This window comes from Anas acuta, chromosome 8 (genome assembly GCF_963932015.1).
Source record: "Anas acuta chromosome 8, bAnaAcu1.1, whole genome shotgun sequence".
Taxonomy (NCBI): domain Eukaryota; kingdom Metazoa; phylum Chordata; class Aves; order Anseriformes; family Anatidae; genus Anas; species Anas acuta.
In genome coordinates, this window is record NC_088986.1 from 15,782,727 (window position 1) to 15,804,299 (window position 21,573).

The following is a 21,573-nucleotide window of genomic DNA, read 5'->3' on the forward strand; positions in this document are numbered from 1 at the left end:
TGATTTGCTGGACCATATGCTGTAAAGGGATACTGCTGATTTCATTCCTCCACATTTAATTTAAGCAGTATGCAATGGCTTCTTCGTATGGCTACTTATATAATAAAAATTAACTTGAAGTATAAAAAAAATACACCATTGTGGGGTTTATTACTCTGTGGTTGAGTTTCAAGTGTTTTTCATTGAAACATCTGTAAGTAATGTGTAGGTCTAATTTTAAATCCTGGCAAATATTTTCCATTTAACATTTGGTTTTACTGACAGGCTTGGAGTGGTGGTTTTCAGAGCTTGTCAGTAACAGATACGCATTTTCAAAGATAAACATTTTTTTAATTGAAGATAACTGTAATTCAATGCTTGCTTATCCAATCCGTCCTGTGTTTTAGTGGCTGCCAGCAGCAGTGCAGACGCTTGTCCCCTCTCCCTGCAGACCCCTGCAGCCCTTTCCCCCATGGCTGCCAGGGCTCTCTGTCACTGATAGACCTGGGCCTATGGGGCAATGGCAGGGCGAGTAGAAGCGTACCTCCTGGGGGATGTCCCATTTGGATGTCTTGTGTGGGACATTTGACTCCAGAGGGTGGATGTGGGCTCAGTGCAGGGTGGAGCTTGGCAGGGCCTGGACCACGGTGGCTCACCATCAAGACTGTGTTTCAGGTTATTTGATTTTCGGCTGCAGACAAAATGAAACAGCTTGAACAGGCGGGCTGGCCCGCGCAGCCTGTAAAAGCGGAGACCAGGCTGGCTTGTCAGTGCACGCTGTGCTGCCCTGCGCGGCCTTCTGGCGGTGGCGCCTCACGTGAGAGCCCCAGCCAGGGCTGGCGGGTGGGATGGACATACCCGGTGTTGAGCAGCAAAGGGCCCATTTGGAAAATGAACATCAAGACTGTTTTCAAAAGAAAGCCTTGGAAGGCTAGAAATGCCAGATGCTTATTGATTTCACCCTGAAAGAAATACCACAAAGTTTTTTGCAGTTATGTCTGAGGTGCCCATGGGCTCTAAGCACAAGGGCTGCATGTGTTTTAACTGAACCTGTTGGTTAAATCTGAGACCGGAAAAAGAAATGTTTTTCAGAAAAGTGTGGTGGAGCATGACAAGAGCTGGGAGGGCTGTGGCCGTGCTGTGGCAGGGATTCAGCAGATAGGCAAACATGGCTGTGCTATGAGGCAGGCGCGGCGCTGGCTGTGCTCCTCTCCTGCCCTGTGAGCACTGCTGTTCTCTCACCATGATTTTGAGAACAAGCTGGATTCTGCTTTCACTAAGAAATAATAATAGTGAATTGTTTCCCTTCAACCACTGTTGTCATCTTGTTGAACCCTGAACCGCAGCAGCAGGGAATTAGGTCTGGGTGCAGACGGATTAGCTGCTGTGAGGGGCTGTGGGAGGCAGAGGCCTGAGGGACGCCGGCACAGGGGGCTCTGTCTTTGTTACCAAAGATGTCACGTTTCTTTTTAATTTGGAAACTCTTTAATGCCTGGTGACTGGATGTGTTTTTGGTTCAGCTGCTGTACCTAAGACAAGGGCCTGAGAAAGATCTTTGTGAGTTTGAGGTCTGTGTCCGCCTTGGTGGTGACTCTGCCAGGGCCCTTCCTGCATGGATCTACAGATTAAAAAAATAACAGCAAAATGAGGTTTCAATTTTAACATGTCCCTGTTTTTTTTCATCAGAAGTTTCAAAATGCTTCTGAGGAGGTTGGCGATAGTCATAATCTCAACCACCGTGATTTCTCATAAACAGCGAGAGAAACTACAGCTTTATTGAATATAGCGTCTGTTTTAAATGGCTGGTGGTTCACTTGTTTTTAATATGAGTACAAGCACAGAGGCAAGTAAAATCTAATGAAAGTGCTTAGAAGATTTTGTTTTGATACCCCACAGCAGCCCTGGCTTCTACTAAAGGGGTAAAAGATTTCTTTATAGACAGGCCTGCAGAAGCCAGAAATTTAATCTTTCTATACAACTTATTTTATTGCATTTTTAATTTTCTCTTGCATTATCCTGACCCTTTTCTATAGCTTTTGACGCCTGGTGCTTAATTACTTATCATTAGCAATGTACATGGGGGCCTTCCTGCATATTTATAAATGTGATCATTAGTACATGGGAAGACAAAGACTTCTTTAAGACCGTCATTAGTTATTCTGTTTTCATAGAAATGTTCATTAGAGAAACTACCCACCTGGTTAAATAATTATAATTAAGAATTGGTTATCTCCTTTGCATTTTTAACTTGATCTTCAGGATGTGTGTACATAGCTAAAGAAGCCTTGTTTGGCCGTCATACTAGCCTTTCTTTTCGATTTGAATTGTCAAGCAGGTTTAAAGGATGAGTTTTGAAACTGTATACCCTACGAATGATTTATGGAAAGATAGGTTATTAAAAAGGGGGGGGGGGAGGGGAGAGAAGAAATCAACCCAGCAATTATCTCTGAATTCATTAACTGCGCACTGGTGGCGAGAGGTTATATAACCCATTTACTGTAATGCATGGTATGGAGTTAAAACAAAATGTCACTGGAGCCTGATTTCCCTGCCCCATCTGTGTTACTCTCTGCAGACACCCAGCCTGCTGGGGTACCAGTACAGAAAATATCATTTCAATTTTTTGATAGGGTGTTACTTGGAAATGGTGACAGTAAGTGCGAGTGTGTCAGTAATCCTGCTCCTGGCCGTCACGGGGAGCTGGTGGGAAACCTGTCCGAAAGCGGCGTGCACACGCGTGTCTGCTGTGAAGCTGCAGGGGAGGGAGAGCATTGGCACGGGGAGGGCTCACCTCTCCTGAACAGCAATGATAGAAGAGCTTGTCGGTGGCATAAATATCATCTGTAAACAATTAAGGAGCTACTGCTCATTCAGGGCAGTTTTGAGAAGCAAAGGAAGTCTGCAATCAGTTATATCTCCAATTACCATAAAAATATATTAGCCATTCATTCATTTATTAATGATTCATCAGTTAACCACACATAATGAGCAAATAATTAGCAATGCTGTACGGTTGCCAAAATTGAAGAAGTGTTGGCATTTTAAAGATGAAAGGTTGCATTTATGTAAAAAGTCGTGTGGTGATAAAGTTAATACAGAAGATAATTATAAAAGTGGCTGTCCTATTTTAGAGGCTGAGGTCCTGCAAAACTTGCCTAATTGAACTGAAATTAATATTCTTCAAAAGCATGCATGTTATAGCATACTAGCTGCTGAATTTACTCGGAGATCTCCCTTCAGTAAGGTACGTCGCACAATACAAGTTAATAAAATGCCAGACAGCAAGACTGCCTTCTTTGTTTGCTCGGTTCAGGGCCTTGTGGAAAACAATAAATTGCATTCATGTCAGCCGAGGCCCATCCCTTTGCTAATTACCGTTTGGTGCTGAAATGACTTCTGTGAAATTGGGAGCATGAAGAAACACAACCGTACAAGGGAGGCTTTTCAGACTACAGCAGTAAATGCGAGATAGGCCTTAGGCACACAGATGTTAAAACAGTGAATTCCCCTACAGATTACACTAATGGAAACCCTGTCAGGGTAAGTCAAATCCGGGGTCTGTGGTCAAAATCTAATTAATGTTCCTGTACTTAAAAAGAATATGAATGCCTGGAGGTGAGGAAGAATATATAAGAAACTCGCTTGTTTGTAAAATTGCTTGTGTGAATGGCAAGCACACCGAATCCGTCCTTATGAGGTAACACCTGTAGCTGAGCTGCTTACAGCACTTAACGCAGCACCTTGGGCCACGAGGCTCGACCCCTTTGGAGGTCCTGCACGAAAGCAGCCATTAGCACCTAGGCCGTGTCCCCAGTGGACACTCGTTGGCATCACTAAACGCTCCCTCTTCATTTGACACAGCTGAGCAGTGTCGAGGTCTTTGCTTGGGAAGTACTCATAGTTGAAGACATACGAAAAGGCCAGCTTCTCTCTGTGCAAAAAATCAGGCTGCTCTGCGTAGGTTGGGCTTGAGGACACTGCTGGGGCTCTTACAGCGCTTTCACAGCTGCACTGTGCATGGCCTGTGCAATAGCAGAGGAAATGAATTTATAATGCAACAATCTCTTCATTTTCACAAGCACAAAAATTCCCCTAAATACTTAAAATAACACTCAGAGTGGGACAGACCTTAAATTTTGAATAAATGAAACCCTACTCCAGTGTGTTGCTGAAACAAGCTTGTTATTAAAGAAATAAATTTGAAACAGCAAGTGGTTGGAGAATTTTGGATTTAATTATTTAAATCTACTTAAGATAACTCTCTAGCAATGTGTTTGGGTTTCCTATTGAGAGCATGTTTTCCAGGAAAGGTATCCCACCCAATGCCTTGGAAATATTAACTTTCTTATGCAACACTGGTTTAAGCAGTAGAGACAAATAATTATTGTTATAATCAGGCAAAGTATTGTATGGCAACTTGGTGATATTTATTTCCTTGACATGTTCTGCCATGAAAACTGCACAGATCTGTGGGGGAGTTGGAAAGGCTGCTGTTCTCCTTGGCTAAACATGTAATGCTGCTCCAGATGCTCTTTACGTAAGAGAGAGAGAGAGAAGTTCCCTCAGCGTGCTGCAGAACCAGCCACAGCCAACAGTACCTGAACTAGTAGGTTTGAAATTGAAACACTTGATTTGAGATATTATGTATGGTTATTAAACGGATAAATGTTGGCTATTGGATTTTGTTCATTGCTGGTTGTTGTACATTGGCACGCATGAAGAATCACACCTGTTGATGTGTTTTGTGGTGGAAATCTACCATGTCATCTTCGGGATGTAAGATTGTTCCTAGCATGGCACAGATCAAGGCAATAAATCCACCTTTTCTTTTGCAGGGCCATTAACAGGACCTTGCTGGATCTTGGCTCTGTGTTTAGGGTGAGAATGAGGCGTGTATTCAAGATGCCTCTGTTCTGCACAAAACTCAAGAGAAGGACAAGAAGCAAGGAGGTACGTACCCTGTCCCCAGCCACAACTCATGGGGGAAGGAGGTGCACCCACAGCTGCTGTGGTACAGTCAACTTCCTCAACAGCCAGGGGTGAGCAGGGGAGAAAACTCGGGTGCTGAGTCACATTTCCTTCCCATGGGCTCATGCTGGGACAGACAGATGTGACTGCACTGTGCTGGCTTGGCTTGGCTCCTGTGGGGCAAGCACGCTGTATGTGTGCTGTGCTGTGAAGAACAGGGATGGTATTTTTGTATTTAAATATCCTCACAAGTAAGTTCAGCACTGGGTTCTCTAAAATTCACAACATGTGCAAGGATGGTGTTTGACCAAAACCAAAAGAGCTGCCTGGTTTTCCTCAATCAAGCATACTCACTGGTTTACCATATGATTATTAATAATGTTTCCTTTCATAAGAATTTTTATATTTTCAAGAAAAGACAGTCCTACCGATTTTTTTTTCTTAAGAATAAATAATAATGATGATTATGCTTATGAGTTACATGAGGTAAATGCTGATTTAAAGGTTAGTTCCTGCTTAAGAGAAATGTTCCAGTCCACCAAAAGGGGTTGATTAGTGTCCCCTAGCTGAACCATATTTCCCTCTGTTGCTTTGACCTGTTGATTTAATTAAGGTCTAATAAAGAGAGGGCTGAAAGATTGTTAAAAATCTTTTTTTTTTTTTTTTTATACATGGATCTGACCTATTCTGGTCTGTCAGTGCATTTTTGACTTGTACATGCCCTCTTTAATATGTAAGTACACTGACACAGAGCTTCTCTTCCTTAGAGCCAGTTGTTTTTTTTCTTCAATGGTAGGTCAGATTTAGTTTTGGTTTTAACCAAAACAAATGCTTTTCTGGAGACCCTTTATTTTAGTTAAAATAAGTAATGAAAAAATAACCAAAGCAAGTCACAGTATCAAAAGGAAAGACCTTAGAAAGCTTAGTGGTGACCCTTTCTTTTTCTGCTTCCTTTCCCATCCTCCTCTTGCCAGCAGAGAAAGAGGAAGAGAAATGAAAACTCTGGTTTTGCTTTCCAATTAAGTAACAAGAATGAATGGAATTTTATGAAACATGGAAGGTTTTTTTTTCATTAAAAATGCTTGCTATTTTTCAACTGATCCTATTCCTTATAACTTTGTGTCTTATTAGGTCAGTGCTAATGCTCAAAAAAAAATACTTCACACTACTTGTCATAATGTCAGCCTCCCCTTTTCCATTACCCTTCTCCCACCAGCTCTACAATTTGCTGCTTTGGGGTGAGAAGAGCTTTTTTCAGCATGCTAATTTTGCTACTGAGCAGGCTTATCTGTATCTAATAAAAGGGAGATTACCACCAATGTGGCGGTAATTCTGCTCTTGCAGAAGGAGAGGTCTCCAGCATCAGTGCTCCTTGTGCTTTCTGGACACACCAGGACCGCACCAACGTTCTTCAAAAGAATAAAAAGGAAAAAAAGCCCAAGCTCCAACTTCAAGAAATGGCTCTGACATGCTCTTTGTGGCTTGAAAGAACAGCGTTGCTATCGAGAGTGGCAGTTTGTGGCTGTGAACCTTCCTAGATGGCTCTTGGCTCAGGTTTCCATGCTGCTGTTAGTTAGCAGGAGAGCTGCCTGCAGGGCTGCAGCAAGTTTGCAGAAAAGCAGGATGTGCACTACAATAAAAATCCAGTTTGTGCCATGGTCCTGGTACTGGCTGAGCACTAGCAATTAAATCTGGAAGAGACAAGCCACCTGGACTTTGGGACTACAGGGATGTGACATACTGCTTGCTGGGGTCCGTCCCTGCCCTGTAAAGTGCTAAAGCAGGTATATAAATCCTACTGTGTTCACTGGGAATTAGGCATCTGCTTAAAGTTAAGCACTTGTTTAGGGAGTTTCCTGAATGGAAGCCTGACAATTGTGCCCAAGAGTAACATTGAAATTAGCTTTAATTTGCTCATCATGACCAGCTGTCATGAGTTTGTGGAAGAAGCTGACTTGGGGAAGATGAAAGACTTCCCAAGCCCTCAGCTTTAATGTCAGTGCCCTTCCCAAGTGTCCAGCACCCATCGAAGCCTGTGCAGTGTCCTCCAGCCCTGCCCTTGTTCCCAGCTGCTCCATGCTGTCCCGGCTGCAGTGCCAGCCCCACACTCTGCAAACCAAGCTCTCCTGTGCAAATGGAGTCACACAGTTGTGCCTCACCAGCCATGCCCCATTTGGGGCAATCTTTGCAGGCTATAATGGAGGAAGAGAAGGTCCTTGCTGTATTTAGTCAGTGAATGCAAAGAGTAGCTAGGAGAGAGAGCCAGAAGAGATTTGTGTCGAAGCTGATGACTCAGCTGAAGCCCCTGCTTGGAAACACAGCTGGCACCACATCCATTTGTGTCACCTGAGTCAGAAACTTTCAAGAGCCTTTTATTTTAGGATTTTTTTTCTTGGTAACCCCTTCTTTCTCACAGTGATGTAGGAGGCTAAACTTGAAACCTGTCTCAAAGGAAAAAACAAATCCAACAAGCCCAAATTACTACTTAACTCTGTATGTGCACATATATATGTGCATCATCTACTTAAGGCAAGCAAGACTGTGTCCATGTAGGCTACAGTTATTTTTTTTTTTTTTTGCTTAAATATGTGGTTAATTTGTCAATGGATTATAGCACTGTTGTGTAGCTCTTGAAAAAACTGAATTCGCAATTAAAACATTTTAAAGGCTTTCTTTTTAGAGTCCTTAGGTAATTAAGCTGAAGTACACGTACATTTCCATGTACAAATGTACTGGAGCAGTGGTAGCTGATGTGGTAGTTAAGGTCAGGTAGAAACCAGCCTTGCATTTAGTCTTATTTCCAGTGCTTCACTCAAAAATCTCCTAAATCTAAATTAATCTTCCAGAAATGTATGGGAAATTTGGTTTATGAGGGGAAAAAAGAGTCTTGCATTATTACCATAGTCTATCAGTCTTCCCTCAGCGTGACTCCATTTGTTTTGTGATGTGTGGCTGTTCAGCATTGCCACAGCCGAACTTTGGAAGACTTTTGCTGGGAAGAAGCACAAAAACACAGCTTTGGGTCAGCCAGAAGCAGCTGCAGGAGGTTCACACAGAGGTGCTGCCCGCCTCAGCATGGCTCTGTAACGTGCCAGTTCATGAGCAGTGCCAAGAGCTGTTTGGTGGAGCCCAGGGCAAAGGGTTCCTGCATGCTTTTTGAAAACCAGAAGTGTTTTGCTTAGAAAATGAAAGAGCAGTTTTCTCTCCTTTTCATCTTTTGCTTACCACCTTTCTTGTTAGGGTATGGCTTCTTCAGGGCTGCCCCTCTGCCTTGACACAGGTGCTTGTGAGATGTGCATGATGCAGTGAGGGCAGCATCGGATGCAACCAAACGTGGGATGCTGTAGAGAGGGAGTCGCAGCCGGTTATCACTGGAATGGGCATGTCGGGATGTCCCCACCAAAGCAGGAGGGGCTCAGCCTTGCACAGCTTCAGTCAGGGGCTGGGGACAAGCATGGGGAAAGCCCACACCCGGCTGGCAAGAAGGGATTTGGGGACAACACAGTGCTCAAGGATGCTCTGGCAAAAGTGGCAGCAAGCCTGGCTGTGCTGCTCATGCCCTGCTGCAGCACTGCTGTGGCCTGAGCCCTGTCCTGAAAATCCCTGCTCTAGGCTGCAGCTTCCCCTCTCTGCGTCCCAAATCCATTCCCTCCCTTCCAGTTTTAATTCCTTTCCTTCTTGCCAAGTACACTGACTCCAGCCTGATGTGAAAGTTAATTTTAACAAATAACATCTTGGGCCAAGCCAAGTTAGGATCTGGAGATAGGACACGCTGCGGGAAGGGAGTGGGGTGGAGGGTGTAAGAGAACATGAACGCACAACCTTGTAATATGTGTGAGAGCTGATGCTCTCTGAGCAATTGAGTGCTTATTATTATTTCTCATGGATAGGTCACCTGGGAGTGGAGGAATTTTTCATTTTAAATTAAAAAGAAATCTTTTGTAATGCTCATTTCTGAAAGGGGGAAAAAAAAAACCACCTCATCACGGAAGCAATTATATGGAGGACACACAGAAAGGAGTGATTAGTTGTTAATTTTTGAGCTATTGGCCCTGACAGAGGGGTTTTGTGGTTTTTATTTTAAGGTGTCTTTCATATGCCTATAGTCCAAGGTTACTTCTCATTCGATAGTAATTACCCGATGTCCATTACATGCTGGGGACTGCTTAAGGTGGGTGTAGTGGTCCCTGTCAGAGCATGTGCCAAGTCAAAATGCCAGCAGCTGTGTGAGCTGTAGGATAATTCTTTGTATCTGCTGCTTCTCTTTTCCAAGTCTTGGTAAATATTTTAGAGGGTAACTTCCCCCTTTCTTGATGCAGCCTGAAACTACAGCCCTCCAGTTTGCATTGCAGGTTCCAAGTCAGCCATGTCAAGGTTTGAACAGGAATCAAGGAGGATAATGGGTCAGGTGTAATTAGGAGGCAAAACTACTGGTGAAATAACTGCACATTTCGGGTTTCTGTTTTTTTGCCCATCAGATTACAAACCTCAGTCCCACCACCACTTAAAAAAACTAATGTGTAACTGCAAACCCTGTATAACTGCTCTATTGTATCAGATGGAAGCAACCAACTAAGAAACCACAATAAATTAAAAAAAAAAAAAAAAAAGTACCTCAAAAAATATAGGGCTGAAAACACAGACAAAAAATGCAGTCTTGTTAAAATATGGACATGGCCGAGTAATAGAATGAGTAGGGAAACTTGAATGGATCATAGTCAAAAAACACTCTGCTTAGTTCTTGGGGGGTTTTTATTTGCCATTCAGCTTACATCAGTGTTAACATCTACTGAGAAATACAGCCATTTACAATTTGCAGTTCAATGTGTTACTTTAATTAGTATGAAAATTAAAGGGCAACTATAGGCCAATGTGAATGATTATGGAAATACATGTGCATCACATGCAATGCTCTCATTTAATTAATCGTCTTGTAAACTATATCGAGCACTTTAAGTCAGCTGCTGAGTATAACAACTCTATTTTAAATAACCACTTAATACTTAACAGGATGTGGAGAAAACACTGTAGCACACGACCGCTTCTCAAGTTTCAGTGTCTGAAATTTTTTAAAGCTGACCCAAGTCAACCCAAAGAATGTTTAACACCCCATGTCTGAACACAAGAAACTCTGTGATGTGCAGACATTCAATTACATTTTTTAAAAAGTGAGAAACATTTTGTAAAATAGTGACTTTAGAAAACTAATTGGCAGCAGCAAACTTGAGAGTGAAGGCCAAAGCTAGAGGGGAACTTTTATTACAGTAACTCTAGTGAAGGAAAATGGAAATAAAGGCATCTTTGTTTCTCAGTCAAATTAGCTGATTAAGAAATAAAACATTTTAACATGCTTTAAATGCAGCATTAATTATTTATATGAAAAAAATTAAAGCCAGGTTCCATGAATTACACTTTGTGTGTGTGAATTTAACGTTACGGGAATAGTAATCCTTTTACATTCATGCCTTACTTCATTAGGCAAAACTAAATATTAAGGGCTCTATTCATTCAAAAAATTCTTATGCATTCAGGTCACACCTTTTCTGTGGCCTTTTTTTTTTTTAAGAGTACAATTTACGGCACTGATTTTTAACTATGATTCAGAAAAAGCAATCTACTTCTGCAGGATGGGCTCTAGTAAATGGATGGGTTTAGAAAAGAAAAAAGATACAGTGGTGGGTTTTGTCGTCAGTGATAAGGCCTAAAGTAAGTTGTATTTATGGGCTCAAAGCTGGTGTAATAATATATATAATCAGATGCATTATCAGTAGAGAAACGGAATCCTGTGAAACCCTTTTCCTATAGATTGGTTGGTAAATATTTCTTTCCCCTGATTGACTGTTCCCAATAAGCAGGCAGCGCCTTATTCAGGTGAATGAAGATCAGAGGCTATTGGCTTGGGCAGGTGTGTTCAGCGATGTACTTTTCTATTTTCCAAACGTGCTCATTTCAGCAGTGAGGTGTCCCATGCTCAGATCCCCAGGAGGAAAATTTATTCACTGAAGCTGTGCTGATGCCCGGGATGTGGTTACACCCTCATTAGAGTCACCTGTCTGCTGTTCATTGAATTCAGACCCCTCAGGTAGGGAACTGGTGACTTAATCACCAATGGGTTGCTTACACTTATGTAAAAAGAAACAAGAAGGGAACTCTGGTGGTTTTTAAGTTTTGTTGCTTTGTTTTTTTTACTGTCTGAATGGAGGAACAGCTGGAACTATGCAATGGTGATCACCTTTAGCTTTCAAAATAATTAGAAGATTCACTTAACATTAAAATAATAACTGAAAGAGGGATGGTGTGGGATGGGGAAATGAAATCCAAGCAAGAGATGACAGAAAGGGAGTTATCCAGAAGCTTGCATATCGTCAGCTGACTGAATTTATATAAACTTTTGGGAAATACAATATTGGGAAATGGGACAATGCATCAGATGGTTGGGTAAGATTGATGTATTTAATAGTTCAGTTAATATGGATCAACATCTGCATTTGGTTACATCTGCACAACCCCCTAACTTCAGCAGAGTTGTAGTTTTGGAACCAAGTTTGGACCAATGTTTTTAAGTAGGCCCTGGTGCAGAATATTCGCAGGGAGCCCAGGCAGCTCTGCAGAGAGCGGGTAATACAATATGTTATTGTTTCTCCTGTAATTTTTAAAATACGTTGAGGAGTAATATATTTTTTTATAATAGGGTGCTCCCTGTCTCTTTAAGTAACTGTCAGATGTATGATGTCCTTGTGCCAAAATGCTATGGTCTGCTCCCTCTGTGCAATCATTAATTAAATCCATCCCTTATTGTAGAGTTTGCCTAGTCTCTTACCCATTCTGCTTATCTGTGATACCAGATGATGCTTGGTAATTCATGGCCAACCTGCTCCCACCTTCAGCAGGGCCTCCTGTGTGCTGACCTCAGCTAGCTTCACCTCTTCCTTATTCCCAAGGAGAACAGGGCCCCGGAGAAAGCAGTTTTATCAACTTTTCCTGTTGACCAGATGAAGGCTTGGTGATAAATAAATGGTGTGTGCTTGCTTGAGCTGGAGGCCTCCCACACACCATTGATCACCAGCCGTACTGTCCCCTGCTGTCCACCCAGACACAGGGCAGTGCAGGGATGGGGGGCGGTCCCCACAGGGGCCCGTGAGCTGCGCTGCCACAGGCAGGCAAGAGCCACTTCTGCCTCCCCAGGTAACGTTGCTGCCAGTCACTGTGCTGGCTGAAATCTTCTCTGCTTGGTCCTGAGCTGTGCCACCTGCAGATCCCTGCACCCACCGGTAAGGCTGATACACAGGAGCTGGTAGGAATATTTTCATAGCTGACAAGCTGTTTCCCATGAGCAGTGTCAAAGATTTAAAAGCCACTTCTGCAAATGGGACTTTCTGGCAAATACAGACTAAGCAAATCTTTTATTATTACCATATGGCTAGAAATACTCCTAGAGTTCTCCTGGAAATGGGTACTGTACCAGCAGAAAGCAATATTCTGTTGGCCTGTGTATTGCCTCAAGGGGATTTACCATGGTAATAAGATCAGTAATTCATCTCCTAAAATCACTGGGAGTACAAATGCTTATTTAAGTAGATGGTATCTTGATTGCAACTGAGTCAGGAGAGCTCTTAAAGCTGCCTATTTAGGCTAGAGATCTTCTGTTAAAGGCAAAGAGCTGGTGGTTCTTGGGAAACACAAGAACATCGTGTTTCACAGCTACTTCACATTTTCAGCAATTCACAGTAGATGCATAGTACATCCCTTGGCAAAACGGATGCATACAAATATACTAGGAAATGATGCCTGTTGCTTTTTTTTTTTTTTTTTTTTTTTTTCACTTTTTGCTTTCCGTAATGATGTAATAGAAAGAGATATAAATCTTTCCATCCCCAAATGGTTGGTTAGAATGAAAGAGGCGGAGAGAAAGTCATTGTTGCTTTTACTCCAACAGCACATGGAGCTACTCATACCCTGATGGACTGGATAATGCAGCATCAATATACATTAAGAGGCAGCCTTAGCACTGAAAAACTTCTAAGGGAAAGATCTGGGGGTAAAATGATTTACTTTGTCACAAAGAAAGGCAGCGTCAGAGAAGTATCCTACATTCTTGAGACATATGCTAGCTAGCAAACTCGGTAGGCCTCCGCTCTGGAAGTCCTGGAGGCAGAAGCTTCTAGGTTTGCTCGATTACTTTGTTTGTTTCTTTGTTTGTTTACAAAGCTGATCAAGAGAAACCATGGTTTAATGGTGAAGACTTATAGGGGGGAGCTTGAGGACCTAGCTTCTAATCCCAAACTCTGTCACAGGAACTTTTTGCAGAAGGAATGGTGTGACCCAGAAATAGAGAGATTCATCAAATTGTTTCATTTGAGGAAAACCATAATTTGTCCTCTGGGAATCCACAATCAGTGCTTGTACCCCTGTGACAGGAAAGTCTCAGGTGGTCCATAGTGATTCACATTGGTGATGTGGTATCAAAGATGAATCACAGAAAAAAACTGAGCTAGCAGTGCCTAAAACAGATGTTCTCTAGTTTGCCAAGAAGCATGAGCAAGGACATGTGGATGAAATGGAAAGCATTAGGCATTTTCCTGCAGAATGTTTTTCTGTACTTTAACTTCATCAATAGTATTCCTTCTCTGCACAGTTATTAAGCTAAATATCACTGAGGCATGTGCAAATTTGATGAAAGAAATATTTGTTTGTGCTCTCTGTATTTCAGAAATTAAAGGTTTTTCAGCAGGCACAATTCTGCCTTGTGAATCAGAGTTTTCACTCTCATTTTTTCTGCAGTCACAGAGCATAACAAATGTTTGAAATAACTTTCACCAGCTTGATCACTGTTGTCAAATAGAGTATATATGCAAATGAAACTAATACATTTTCGTGAAGTTCTCCAGATTCCACCAGAATGTATGGAATTGTCTTTCAATAGTTAACAGTGCTTAACACTTATGTAGCAATTTCCATCCTCAGTGACAAGCTTATTAATCAATGCAACACCTCTGAAAGGAGCATGGCTATGTATTCCTATTAGAGTGTGAAATTTAAAATGTATGGATGTGTTCTAAAGTGCTGGTCAAACAGCCAAAGAAACCCAGGTTTTGAATTCAGGAGTTTGTGGTTTCTGTTCTATGATTAAGCCAGACTCCTGTGGCACACAGACCCCTTTATGTGTTTAATAGATCAGGCTCTGCTGGGTTCAGAGCCACACATCAGCGTGGCCATACTCTGACTTTGAAATGTGGTGATAACACAACTGGTTTTTATAATTGCTGCCTAGAGGACCTGAGATGGGAATACAGCATGCTGCTGCAATTTGCTCTTTCTGACTTTAAGACTTGCAGGAGCTGGAAGGTGTGTTTCCAGTGCACAGTAAATAGGGTAGTGCTAAATGACCCCTGCTTTTTTTCATGCTAAGAGGTGTGACAATGTTGGGTTAACAAAGAATTCAATCCCGATGTAGCAATGATAATTTTGTCTTGAGTGAATTTTATTGAGTTAGCTCATCACTTTTCTGTGCTTGCTATTGTAGGACACTTACGGTATTGCTGATCTGCTCTCCTTGTAGCCGAGAGTATCAGATGAGAATGTTTTCTGCCTGATACAGCCCATGAAAAAATGTATATTCTGTCAAATAAGCTTGGTTGAAATGAGTTTTGTTAACTCTTACCAAGTCTGCAGAAGCCACCAGACAAGTGCAGTGAAAGAGGCCTCCTATAAAGCAGGTTATAATGAAAGACAAACCATTTCAGTTGATGACTAGAGGCGTATCAGTAAAGATCACCTTTTGCATATAGCAAATGACAGATAGCAAGTTTTTAGGCATTTTCAGTTCCCTGCTAGTGCCATCCAACTGCAATAAGATGCATGGATTTCTCTGATATCCTTCCAGATACTCCCCCCATGCTGCAAGTAAAAAAGAGCAAAGGTACAGGGGGTTATTAGTTTTAAGTAGTTCATCTCATTGCTTTAAAGGGTGACTATCTAAACTATAGCAGGAGAGGAGCTGTTAAACATATTGCTGCTTTGCTCTGTTGGTAGGCAAGCCTCTGAAACCTTGTCAGCAGCTCGATTTAAATCAGGTGCTCGGGATAACAGCCCAGCACATGCCCTGTGAGTCTGGAGATGAGATTTTGGGATGCCTGGAGGGAAGGTGTCAGATGAGAACTGCTCCCTAAATACCCACACCTTTCTGGCAAGCTTGGCAGGCTCAGTACCTCGATGGGACAGACCAGGGCCAAATGGTGATTTCTCCTGAATACCTACTTGTGAGGTATTCAGCACAGGCTGAAGGCCCTTTCTTACTGCCTTTCTCCTCAATAGCCAAGTTGCTGGTTCTGCCTGTGAGCGGGGCAGAATGTCGTGGCTCAGTGGGGAACCCATGTCCATCAGACTCCAAGACTGGGAAAACAGGTTGAAAATACTAAGGCTGATCTGCTTCATGCAGACATAGCCTGTTTGGAAATTGGTCCCAGCTACTAAGTTTGGGACTGAGTCTGAGTCCAAATATCCCTTAAGTCAAGGGGTATTTTCCCTGTTTATGTCAATGTAATTTCTACCATTTGCATTAATGGATGAGGGTTCTAACACTGTTTTAATTCATGGAGTTTTAGTTTGAGGAGTATTAACTGGAATGTCTAAATTTCTGGAAGTCTCTCTCTAGTAGTTCTTATTAAATTCACTACTCTAGCATAATGTAGCTTTCTGTTCTAATCATTGCATTGCTCTACTTGGGCATGGCACATCAAAGGGGCTACCTTGCTCTCATAGCAGAATCCTCCTTAGGTTCGGTCACTCTGGGGACACACACCAGATTTCCCCGGTTCTGTGCACAGGTCAGATTTTCAGCTGCCTTTTAATCTTTGGCAATTTGAATTTATGTGGAGAACTTACAGGTGACAGCCTGGCTACATTGAGACAAGCAGGATAGAAACCATGTCAGAACAGTCCCTGAAAGTCCTACAATGTGCTTAAAGCATTTCAAGAGAACCCTTGATCCAAAGTATCAAAGGGTTACAGTAAGATCAAGAAGAATTAAAACTGATGGTGTGCCAGAAATCACGTGCAGCACAAGGTCATTACTCACCCTCGTTAAAGCGGTCTCAGTACTGTGGCCTGATCTGAAGCTTAATTGAAAAGTTTCAAATGATGCATTATAACGAAGACAAGACAGCCACTGCCCATTCCACGACCTCTGCTAAAAAAGGCAGATCAGTAATAGGGCAGAAATCTAAGCAATTGCTTGAGGATAATCAAGGCCTAATGAGGTATCCACTTCAGTCTTTCAAAGGCAGAGGAACCTCTCCCTGATGCTAGAGAGAAAACAAGGGCTGATGTGTGCAAGTTCCTGCATCCAGGGAATTGGCCACCTGGCCAGGGCAGACACCGTCCTCAGCACTGCAGGGAATACTAAGGGCAACGCTGGATCTGTAGTGAGGGCTTCCAGCTGTACAAAAGGCTGGTGGCCTGGCCTAGGACAGTCTCCTCTCAGTCTGCTCATTTTCTGTTAGCCCAGTCATTGACCCAACCTAACAATTCAGACCTGACGGGTTCCTTGTGATCAGGTTGTGTTAGGAACCAAGACAGTGGCAACAGGAGATAGCTGAGTGCTGATGTTATCAATTTTCCCTAAAAATTCACGAAAACCCCAAACCCGTTGATGCTTCACTTGAGCATGATAACAAATTGCAAGTCACAATTACCCAAAGAAATCAAGTATCTCCTTGGCATCTTCCTCTTTTTTTTTTTTTTGTTCTATTATCTGTTCCAACAGAGAGGTCAGTGCCCATATCCACACGATTATCTCCACATCCAGCTGCTGAATTGTGCAAGCTCTTCTTCCTGGGCTACTGCTTGGGCAGCCCTATTAGAGGGCTTGTGCTTGCCCCGACTGATGAGCAGTTACAGTTTGGAATCACCTTTCAGTCTGCAGAAGCCAAATGGTTTTAATCTTTCAGAAAAAGTCAGGTTGCCCATTTTAACCTGTATCTGTAGGTTTTGCTTTTGTGAAGAGGTCTGTCCAGATTCCTATCTGTTTGCTGAGCAAGTTTGCTCTCTGCTCCTAATCTCCCCTGTATTGATGAGATCTCCCATGCATTTCGTGATACACCAGTCATGGGAAGCTAGACCAGGCAAAAACATTGTATAGAGTTTCAGGCTCAGTGTCAGGGTACAGCTGTTGGTGATGGACTTGCTCAAAGGCGTTGTGCACAAAGACAGCCTACAAAAATTCATTAGCAGTGCAGGCCATTTTCTTTGTCCCTTGATTTCCTCCCTAATTCAAAGTACAGTGAAAATCTAAGTGCCTGCTTCTTTGCTATGAATCCCATTTTAATTCTCTTCTGCTTTCTCATGTTATTTCCTTCAACTTTAAAGACAGAAAAAGAAGGCTGACATAAATAAAAAGTTATAGGAAAATGACACAAATTCTGCTTATTCAGGTAAAACTATTCAGGTGACTGTCTTTAAGACCATTAGAGGTGTGATTGGCTTCATTGGGACACCCTTGGGCTTAGCATTAAACCAGTGTGTTTTGCTGAAGTAAGATCTTTAATATATGACATATGGCATCAGCTCTAGAAAATATTACTGTTTGGCTGACAGCCCCGCTTCTGTCCGTGGCTTGCAGACGAATGCTGTGGGTCTGTGCAGGTATATAAGCTGACATCACCAGTGCCCACGGTCACTGCAGGCTGCACCCACCAGCTGGAGGCCTCCCAGTCAGTACTTTCCTTTGTGTGTTGAGCTGCTGGTGCTGTGCCCGTGGAAGTCCTGTCTGGGGAAAAATCACTGAGCTCTCGTGGCTCTGAGGTCTGCCAGGAGCTCAGGGCCACCACAGGAGGATGGGCATGACCAGTGCTACAGGGGAGTCACCCCAGCAGCAGTCCAGGCTCTGTGGGGCTGGAGCTGGCCCTACCCACCAGCCTGCACAGCACCAGTGGGGCAAGCAACGAGGATCTGGGCCAGCCCGAAGGTCAAGAGGCAGTTCCTGGCATATTTTTCTCGTTAGGAGTTGCTTGGTTTAGCCATTTACAGGATTTGATTATTCATTTTGCTTGGATATGAATGAGGACAAAATGCAGGTGGAGGAACCTTAGCCTGCCTTGGGAATGGGTACCGGCCTGCTCCTCTCAGGTTTCTGCCATTCTCAGCTGGGTTTTGTTGACTTTAGGGCTGCATTTTCCCCATCTGTTGCAGGGAACATGACAGTCCTCACTTTCAATGGGTCACTGCAGCATTCAGGCAACTCTCTGGGTCTCTGTGCTCCCCTTACAATATCTTGGGCTAGGGAAAGGTAAGGCCAGCCTAAGCCGATCTGTTCTGCAGGTGTTGTATGCATGTGTGCATGTGGTATGTGTGTGATGGGCCGTGGGCCACAGGCTGGTCATCGCTGGTTGGACCATGAAGGATGAGAAAAACTCCCAAAGAATGCAAATTTGCAATCAAGGGGAAAAAAGGGGGAGTGCAAGAGAGGAGCCAGTGAGATGTTCCACCTATATGCAACCCACTGGCTTTGCTGGGCTTTGAGTAAGGAGGGGGAAAAAAAAACTCGGACATTTTTTAAAAATGTAGATCCTGGAATCCGTGGCAAAAAATAGGGCAGTTGAGTTATCAGTATCTGATGAGAATTTGAGAAGAGTAATTACTGTATAGTTCTATTAATGAAAATGTATTGTGGTGCAAAAGAAAAAAGAAAGAAGAGTCACCAAAGAGTGGCCAGTGAGTCACTTCAGGGAAAAAATATCTTCTATTATGTGAATAGCAATATCAGCTTGTTAGCTTAGCAGAGGGCTCTGGACACTTATGGAAATTCAAAACATTTCCATATATCCCAGTCCAGGGTGGAATTAAGCTGTTGTAAAGCTTCCCTGGAAGCCAACATTTATCTAATATGTAAGCATATTTAGATTTCATTTTGAAATGGTTGTTAAAGGCTATCCTTTGGCTGCACTCTATCCTTCACTCTAACTTCTTTTTTTTTAAATTGTTGAACTCTGAGATTTTTGTGCTAAGAAAAGTGTACTTTCAGAACCAGAAATGCCTGAATGACCAGTTACAGTGTGTACTAACCCTGAGAGATATCCATTGAGCCTGCTCTCCTCCTTCAATTTACTTGCTGTTTTTCCAATCATGCCTTGCATTAATGTTCTACACTTAGCTAAACTGTGTGTGTTATATTTTAGATCTATTTTTGTTTTGTCTAAAATATTTCCAAATTGGCATTAAGTATTCAAGATGTAATCTCTGTAGCAGGAAACTAGTTATCAGATTAATATAAAACAACTGGGCAATAGAAATAACACTGAGTAGAATGTATTTTTTTTCTTAGAATTAATTTAGAGGGAATGTAATGCCTGCAAAAGGTGCTGGATTGCAACATCAGAGAACTGAAGCTACTATTTAACCACAAAACGGTTACAGGATGGGAGATGGCTTTGCAAGATTCCCGGTGAGGTCTGACAAAATATTTGTCTCAGGTTTGGTGCCTTTCATCTAGCTGGAACAGCTGGGCTGTTGCTCTCGGGTTGTTGGCTTTCATGTGTGGCGGAGGAGCCCTTCTGTAAAAAGGGGAGTGTTTTGCTATGAGGCTTGCTGCCTAACATTTGCAATAGGGTTAAACCTAGGGGCAAATGCTGTGACCTGTGCCCCAGTGCAGGCTCTGCCACCACCCTTGCGATGCCCCCAGCACCATGGGCATGACAGTGTTTGCATCTATTGCTCTCTGATGCCACTTGTGTGTTGGAGGAAGGAGAGGAGCGTGGCTGCCTGTAAGGTGCTGCTGTTGGAGCTGTGCCAGGTTCAGGGCCCAGTTCTCATATTTAACTATCTCTTTTCTGACAGATCCAGAACAATTATCTCTGAAAGCCATGTATGGCCCAAATAGTTTGAGTCTCAAGTCTCAGTTGTCAGGCTCCTATCAGGCAGTATTTATTAAAAAATGGACAATATCTTGTGGCTAACTGGTAGCCTTGCCAGCAGCAGGAGCATTCTTCATGGTACACGTTAAGCTTCGGTTTGTATTTGTCACTTGGTTAAGTTGATATGTCTGATGTTACCAGGTTTTACACATTTCAGGAAAAGGGGGAGAGCCCTCAGGGTAATTTCTCTTGAAGGCAGAGGCTTTCACAGTCCCATCTGCCTCCCCATGAGCTCACTAGGAAGAGAAGACCTTCCGTTGGGTGCTTGACATGTGCCTGGTCTCAGAAGGGAAGGGAGGCCTACCAGGCAGGACAGCTGGCAGGCTGTTTGCCATGGAGAGGCCAGCAGAGGCACAATGGACAGGCCAGTTACCACAATGCGAGGTTGACTCATAGACTAACCCACTAGGAACCAGTTAAAAGTTTTTCCTCCGAAGCCACATTCTTCTGTTTGTTGCGGTATGTTGGACAGGAGGCCGCATTCCCTTGCACTGGAATTTCCTGTATTAGCACTGCACAGGAGTAGATTTATTCTGTAGTCCTTGAGATTTGAGCTTCATGTATTTCACAGCCTTTATGCACCACGAAACAAAGATTTGGTTTCTACTGAGGCGTCGCAGAAAGGATTAGCATCTGCTGACTTGTTGGTCCACCAAAGACTGATGCTTTCCAAGACCACAGATGACCCTGCCTGGGATCACCTTGCTGAAGGCTGAGGTATTAGTGGCACTGCTCTCATATAGCTCTTGCTGTTTTTGGCATCAGATGATGCTTTATGCACTGAGTTTTTGGAGCTATAAGAACTATTTCTGTGTTTGTTTTCTCTTTACAACCTAATGTACTGCTGAGGGAGCTCACCTTGTTTCTGTTGTAGCAGGAATATGGTGATTACAATCTGTAAAACACTAAAGTAGGCCAGGGTAAGGGCAGCCTGCTTCAACATCTCCCAGCCTAAACAATCCTGTGGTCCTCTGGGTTTGAGGGTTCAATACCTTAAAGGCAGTGTTATAGGTTCATCCTGTGTTTGGGGCGTTTTACAGACACTTGTGGACCATTTCCCTTTTCTTACACTCGCCTTACTCCAGCCCTGCTATGGTACTCCCACTTCTTAGCTTAATCACAATTGCATATCCAACCCCCAGATTTACAGCTTCACTGTAATGGAGACAGGTTGTGTAAGGCGTTCTGCGTTAGAATGTGTAACACATTATACTGTACTGAGTTTTGTGGAAGAGTGGAAATATCTGCTTGGTTTTGGAAATACTTTATAGAGTTATTTAGATGCCAAGTTTTTCATTGTTCTGGTAATGTCTTCCTGAAGCAAATCATTAGACTGTTGCAAATTTTATATATCTAAGAGATTTTTCACTCTGGTGTTGATTCAGGTCTTAGGCCTTTGCAAAAAACAAATGTCAGCTGTGGTTCTGTGGACCAGGTTTCCCAAATTGTCCAGGCTCCTCTCTTCCCCACCTCTTTTATTCTCTTTCCTTCTTTGTCTCCTCATACGGAGCCAGATTTCTAGGGGTTCTGTGTGACTGCTGATGTCAGCTGTTCCCTTTGAATGTTCAGTTTTCTTAATATTTGTACTTACTGACTAAGCTAAATTACTGGTTTAGGATTATTATTTTTTAATCTAAGTAAGGATACTTTCCACCTTAATTGCACGCTAGTTAACATTTTGCTTTGTGGAGGACTGATATAATACAGTCTATACCCC

General features: G+C 42.8%; 1 protein-coding gene across 7 annotated transcripts in view; it reads left to right on the top strand.

Moving 5' to 3' along the window:
* The window catches only part of HS2ST1 (heparan sulfate 2-O-sulfotransferase 1), a 136,444-nt gene that overhangs the window by 104,032 nt on the left and 10,839 nt on the right, over window positions 1–21,573 (top strand). For all 7 annotated transcript variants that reach the window (XM_068690524.1, XM_068690523.1, XM_068690528.1 and 4 more), the window contains exon 8: window positions 4,815–4,929. The gene's annotated coding sequence lies outside the window, so the exon portion shown is untranslated. The remainder of the gene's footprint in view (window positions 1–4,814; window positions 4,930–21,573) is intronic.